This window comes from Arachis ipaensis, chromosome B6 (assembly GCF_059453495.1).
Source record: "Arachis ipaensis isolate K30076 ecotype BB chromosome B6, ASM5945349v1, whole genome shotgun sequence".
Classification (NCBI taxonomy): Eukaryota; Viridiplantae; Streptophyta; class Magnoliopsida; order Fabales; family Fabaceae; genus Arachis; species Arachis ipaensis.
Window position 1 is genome coordinate 55,583,005 of NC_142441.1, and position 7,186 is coordinate 55,590,190.

Genomic DNA, 7,186 nt, shown 5'->3' on the forward strand with positions numbered 1-7,186 from the left:
AGCTGTTGTATGTAATGTTCTGCTAAAGCTTGGCTGGCCATTGGCCATGTCTAGTGTTTTGGACCGAAGCTTTCACTGAAAGCTTGGCTGGCTAGTAAGCCATGTCTAGTTCCAGGACCGGAGCTTTAGACTAACATTGCATGATTCCTGGAATTCCTATTAAAAATTTTGAAATCCTTATTTTTTTTTTTCCAAATAATTTTCGAAAAAATACAAAAAAATTAATAAAATCATAAAACCAAAAATAATTTTATGTTTCTTGTTTGAGTCTGGTGTCAATTTTTAAGTTTGGTGTCAATTGCATGTCTGTATTCTTCTTGCATTTTTCGAAAGTGTGTTCATGTGTTCTTCATAATCTTCAAGTTGTTCTTGATGATTTTCCTTGTGTGGTCTTTGTATTTTCTTGTTTTGTTTCTTTTTTTGTTTTTCATATGCATTTTCAATTTGTTAGTGTCTAAACATTGAAATTTCTAAGTTTGGTGTCTCGCATGTGTGTCTTTTCTTAAATATTTTCAAAAATAAGTTCTTGGTGTTCATCTTGACATTCAAAGTGTCTTGGTGTTCATCTTGACATTCAAAATGTTCTTGCATGCATTGTGTGTTTTGATTCATAATTTTTATGTCTTGTGTCTTTTTTGTGTTTTTCTCTTTCTTCATTAAAAACTCAAAAATCAAAAAAATATCTTTCCCTTATTCTTCTCAAAAAATTCGAATATTTGAGTTGACTTATTCAAAAAATTTTAAAATTTAGTTGCTTCTTATGAGTCAAGTCATATCTTCAATTTAAAAATCCTATCTTTTCAAAACTTTTTCAAAAATCAAATCTTTTTCATTTTTCTTTTATGATTTTCGAAAATTTTAAAAATGATTTTCAAAATCTTCTTCTTAATTTCATTTTATTATTTCAAAATCTTTACTAACAATTAATGTGATTGATTCAAAAATTTTAAAGTTTGTTACTTGCCCATTAAGAAAGGTTCCATCTTTAAATTTGAGAATCATATCTTTTAGTTTCTTGTTAGTCAAGTAATCAACTTTAATTTTCAAAATAAAATCTTTTTAATTTTCTTTTTGTTCCGAGGGTTACCTGAAACTAGAGGTCGATCTCGGATGAGATCGTCTGTACTGGTCGGGGATGACGTGTCCGGTTGGCTGATGGCGGCCGGAGCTGTTGTGTCTGACTTGTTGGATTGACTGCACTGCTGATCCTTGGCCACCGGAGGGTGGGGGTACCTGCAAGAGACTCCGATGCTTAAGTTAGCACGGGTATTAAGCAGGTTTTTAGTAGAATCAGAGTATGAGTTATACCTGGGTGTTCCAGTGTATTTATAATAGTTGTAGAGTGACCTTTCTAGATAAGATAAGTTAGTTATCTTATCTTATCTTATCTTTATCTTAGAGTTGAGGTCAGCTTATCTTCAAGGGAACCGCCCTTATCTCTATAGGCTTGGACGACCTTTGGATTTGGGTCGTGTTCCTCTACTTGGGCCCTTTATGGGCTTTCCTGTCGATTTGGCCGAGTTCTTTAAAAAGAAGTCGGTCCGCTTGACCTGAAGAGGTCGGTCGCTTTGTAGTTAATCATCCCAGGTCGGATAGCTCGACCCAGGGTATGAACAGTGCCCCTGCTTGAGCTCGGTCTTCTTTGTCGAGGTTGAGTCCTTAACTTCAGTCTTTAGCGAAACCGAACTCAAGCATTTTGTCGACTCCTTTTTATAGCAGCTTTTGAATGTAGAACATTTTTCCTCTATAAGCGTGCACTTTTGTATTAGCACTTTTTTGGGAATGCAAGCAGTTTTAATATCCGCATTTAATTGGCATTTAATTGCCCCGTTTCCCCTAACTTCTCTATTTTTGAATTTTGCATTTCAAGAAACGGTTTCTCTCCTTTGCCCTTTTCGTAACTTCTTCGCACTTATTCATATTCTGCTTTTCACCCACATTTCAACTTTCTTGTGACGTCGCTTGGTGATTTTTCTGAAGCTTCTGTTTTCGCCTGGCGTTTTTGTAGTTTCGTGTTTCTTTTTGTGGTACTACTTTTGTTCGTGCTTCTTTGCTCGTGAGAGGGAAATTCCCGATTCGTTTTCCATCCTCAATTTCCCTGAAGTTTGCTACTTTTTCCAGGTTGGTACTATCTTTCTTGCTTCTTTCATAGCTTCGTCTTCAGTTTTTTAGTGAAGCTTTGATTTTGCATGTTGGAAAGTTTGAATCTTTTTTGTGGTCTTGTATTTGCTTGTTACTGCAATGTGTTTTCCTGACTTTTCTTTTACGCATTCTCTTGGCATTTCCGTCGAGGCTTTCTAGGGTTTTGTTGTTGCTTCTAGTTGTTTTTCCTGTCTGATATTGATAGAGAATCTGCCTTTGTTTCTCGCTTTGCTTGGAGATTTCTTTTTGATTCTGACAAAGTTTTGCACCTTTTGATGATTTCTATTTGGCGTGTTCGGTGTTAGTGCTTGCTCTTTGCTGATGATTTTTTGCTCGATTTCGAAAAAGTTTGCGCCTTTGCTGTTTTTCCGCTGATAAACTGTAGGAGGGTGGATCTTTGTTTTCTGGATTTTATTTTGATGCGTGCCGGGATGTCGGTTGTAGAAATAACTTAAAGACCTTGCTTTGTTTACTGCCTCCAAGGGATGCCCCAAGACCTTTGTCTTAAGTCTTGGGGTTTTCCCTTTTTGTTTATCCGTCCGTCGAGATGTTTTGCCCTTTGTCCGAGATGTTTTTGAGTAATCCATTCTTCTTTTCTTTTGTAGGATTTAGTTGACCTCATGTCTTCCCGAAATAACGTTGTAGAGATGCCTTCCCAGGTTCCCGTGGGTATGGCCGATTGGGTGGACTCCATGGTTCTCATGTGTGTCTCGCTGGTTAATTCTGAATTTTGTGCTCAGCTTAGGCAGTTTCACAGTGTCTGTAGTAATTCTGGTGATGAGAAGAACTATGAACTTGTCCCTCCCTCTTCTGACGAGAGAGTTTGCTTTTCAACTCGGGTTGTTGATGGTCGCCCTTTCTTTTATGCTTATGATTTTTTCTTTGGTTAGCTAGGTATCACCCTTCCTTTTACCAAATTTGAAACCGACCTGTTATGGTCTTGTAATGTTGCCCCTTCTCAACTTCACCCCAATTCCTGGGGTTTCATTAAAATTTTCCAATTGCTGTGCAATGGCTTTGGTATTCCTGCTTCCCAGTCTCTCTTTTTCTATCTGTTTGTCTTGACTAAGCCCGGTGTAGTAAAAAAGAAGTCAGCTTGGGTCTCCTTTCGTTCTACCCAGGGAAAGAAGGTTTTCTCCATGTTTGACGAGTCGTTTCGTGATTTTAAAAACTACTTTTTCAAGGTCCGAGCTGTTGAAGGAGCTCGGCCCTTTTTTTTGGATGAAAATGACGAACCTGCTTTTCCCTTGGAATGGCAAAAAGACGTGAGGGTCTCCAGGTATTTGTGGGAGATGTTGGATGATACTGAGCGAGCCTTTGTGACTACCCTGGAAGAATGCTGGGGTCAAGCTCCCCATCTCGACACAAAGAAATTTCTAACTAATCCTTCTCTTCTTCAAACTGAACTTGGTATCTTTGTGTATTCTTTATTATCCGTGTATGTTGTTTGTAGCTGTCTTTCCGACTTGTCTAACTTGTAACTGATTTTCTGTTTTATTTGCAGAGGCAATGAAGAATAGTGAATACATGAAAGCTTTTAAGAGGGCGCAGAGGGCAACTGCTGCCAGAAATGTTGCTGCCAAGGCGGCTGGGGAGGGATCCTCCCAAGTGCGCGAGAAGCCATCAGTGCAGAGTTTTGCCGGGGTGAAGAAAGTGATCCCTACGCCCCGAGTTTGTTTGGTAGATCCTCACGTTACCTATGCTGCTCCTTCCGTTGCTCCTCCCAATAAAAAACAAAAGACTGCTGAACCCTTTGACATCGATGCTCCTGATTTTAATGCTATTGAATTCGTGGATCAACAAATCGGTCCCTACGGTGCTCTCTCCATGGACGATGTGTCCATCCTCCATCACTTGGAATTCATGGCCCGAAATCATGTGAAGATGGCGTATATATCGGCTGCCATATATCGGACTGCTCAGAATCTCCCTCTCCGCGCTACTAAAGCGTTTATGGAGGAGGTGAAACAAGAGTTTGATCGGATGAAGGAGTTAAAGGAGGAGCTTGAGAGGAAGGTAGCCAAGTTGGAGAAGGACTTGAAGAATGAGGAGGCGAGTTCTCAGTCGTTGGCGGCTTCTTTGAGGTTAGCTGAGGACGCAGTCCTGATGCACAAGGAGAGTTACCTTTCATCTTATCGGGAGGTGATGCGCCTGAGGGGGGAGCTTGATAGTGTTCGGGAAGATTATGCTGAGCTCCAAAGTCATCTCGTTGGCAGCGTCACTGCTGCTTATGAGAACTTGAGGGAGCAAGTTCAGGTCATTGCTCCTGAAGCTGACCTCACCCTTTTTAGCCTGGATAATGTAGTCAGGGATGGCAAGATTGTCCCTGATGATGAGGGTGATGATGATGATGTTGTTCCTCCCCCTGTGTCCTCTACCAAAGTGCCGACCTCTTCGGTTCCTCCTGCTGTGCCCGACTTGGATTGTCTGATCCTGAATAGGGAGGATGGAACTGTGGATGCTGTGCCGATTCAGACTCGCCCTCCTTCTCCTTGTCCTGATGCTGCCGAGAAGGCTCCCGATGCTTGTTGATCTCTTCCTAAAATTTTGTGTAGTTGGCCCGGCTTGTGGGCTCATTTAGAACTTTTTTATTTATTTGCTGACGCTTCCTAGTTGCTTGTCTAGCAACTTTTTATTTTGAAAAACAAAAGGTAACTTGTTATCTCTTTGTGGTAGGTTTTGGTGGCCTTCGAGGCCTTATAACTTTATAGAGTAGAAGCAGTTGTTTGACTTGACATCTTTTTTGTTTTCTATTGATGTTCAAAATCATGCTGCTCGACCTCCTTGGGTTACTTTGCTTTATTTTCTTGTATCTTGGATCTTTTGAGGCTGTGATTGTATAGATCCAACTTGTTACTCGGTTTTCTGTGTTTGTGACCGATTCCTTTGCGTTGGTCCCCTTCTGAGTTATTTTTGTAGTCCCCTTTCTTGGATCTTTGTCAGATTTCTTTCAGGGACTATTTTGATAACTTTTTAGTAGTAGGAGTCCGACTTGGTTATATCGGTCTCCTTAAAGTTATTTTTTGTAGTCCTCTTTCTTGGATCTTTGCCAGATCTCTTTCAGGGACTATTTTGATAACCTTTTAGTAGTAGGAGTCCGACTTGGTTATATCGGTCTCCTTTAAGTTATTTTTGTAGTCCTCTTTCTTGGATTTTTGTCAGATCTCTTTCAGGGACTATTTTGATAACTTTTTAGTAGTAGGAGTCCGACTTGGTTATATCGGTCTCCTTTAAGTTATTTTTGTAGTCCTCTTTCTTGGATCTTTGTCAGATCTCTTTCAGGGACTATTTTGATAACTTTTTAGTAGTAGGAGTCTGACTTGGTTATATCGGTCTCCTTCTAAGTTATTTTCGTAGTCCTCTTTTTTGGATCTTTGTCAGATCTCTTTCAGGGACTATTTTGATAACTTTTTAGTAGTAGGAGTCCGACTTGGTTATATCGGTCTCCTTCTAAGTTATTTTCGTAGTCCTCTTTTTTGGATCTTTGTCAGAACTCTTTCAGGGACTATTTTGATAACTTTTTAGTAGTAGGAGTCCGACTTGGTTATATCGGTCTCCTTTAAGTTATTTTTTGTAGTCCTCTTTCTTGGATCTTTGTCAGATCTCTTTCAGGGACTACTTTGATAACTTTTCATTTTGGGCTGACTTCGTTATGTCGGGCCCTTCTAAGTTAAAGTAATCCTCTTTTGTAGGGTTGGCCAGACCTCTTTCCAGGGTTTACTTATAACTTGGTTTGACTTGGTTCGACCTCTTAATGTTTGACCAGTGTTTAAGTTATTATTTTAGCAATCCGTAAGACGTCGTCAGGTTCTTTTTTGGATCACTTTCGATAACTTCTTACATTATTTTGTGTTCATCTTTGCCGATTTGTAGAAAGTGGTTGTCATCTCTAGATCGTCCTTTGGGTGAATCGCGTTTTCACCTTTATCGGACGGTTGTCTTTATCGTGATCGTGCAGTGAAATTCTTTTTCACTTTCTGCCGATCTGTTGCTTTATAATCGGACGATGAATACTTCAGATTAATGCATCTTGAAATCTTTGTAGAATATCTAAAATATATTTTATTTAAAGGAAAAGTGCAGATAGATAGATATGGGATTGTCTGAGTCTCAACTTGGTGCCTTATTAAAAAACCTTTTCAGGAAAAAGAGTGCATCCAATGATGAGATCTTTTATCTCTTCTTAACTGTAGTACCTTCTTAGGTTGCAAGCGTGCCACGACCTGGGAAGCTCTCGTCCATCGAGATCAGACAGTCTGTAGTAGCCCTTTACGAGTACTTCTACAACTCGGTAGGGTCCTTTCCAGTTTGCTGCCAGCTTTCCTTCTCCTGGTCGAGTTGTTCCGATATCATTTCGGATTAGGATGAGATCATTCTCTGCAAAACTTCTCGGTACTACCTTTTGATTATATCTGGAAGCCATTCGGCGCTTTAGAGCTTCTTCCCTGATCTGAGCTCTTTCCTGGAGTTCGGGTAACAAGTCGAGCTCTTCTCTCTGAAGTTGGGAGTTTTCTCCCTCATTGTAGTGAACTACTCTGGGCGACCCCTTCCTCAATTTCTACTGGAATCATCGCCTCTATTCCGTATGCTAATTGGAAGGGGGATTCCTTCGTGGTGGAATGTGGCGTTGTTCGATATGTCCATAGGACCTGTGGAAGCTCTTCTGCCCAGGCTCCCTTTGCATCTTGTAATCTCCGTTTTAATCCGGCCAGTATGACTTTGTTAGCAGCTTCAGCCTGTCCGTTGGCTTGTGGATGTTCTACGGAGGTGTATTGGTGCTTTATATTCAAATTGGCTACTAGTTTTTTGAAGCCTGCATCTGTGAATTGAGTGCCATTGTCTGTGGTTATTGAAAATGGAACCCCGAACCTTGTGACAATGTTTCTATATAAGAATTTCCGGCTTCTATGAGCGGTGGCATTGGCTAGGGGCTCTGACTCGATCCACTTTGTAAAGTAATCTACCCCTACTATGAGGAATTTAACTTGTCCTGATTCCTGTGGGAAGGGGCCGAGAAGATCGAGTCCCCATTTTGCAAACGGCC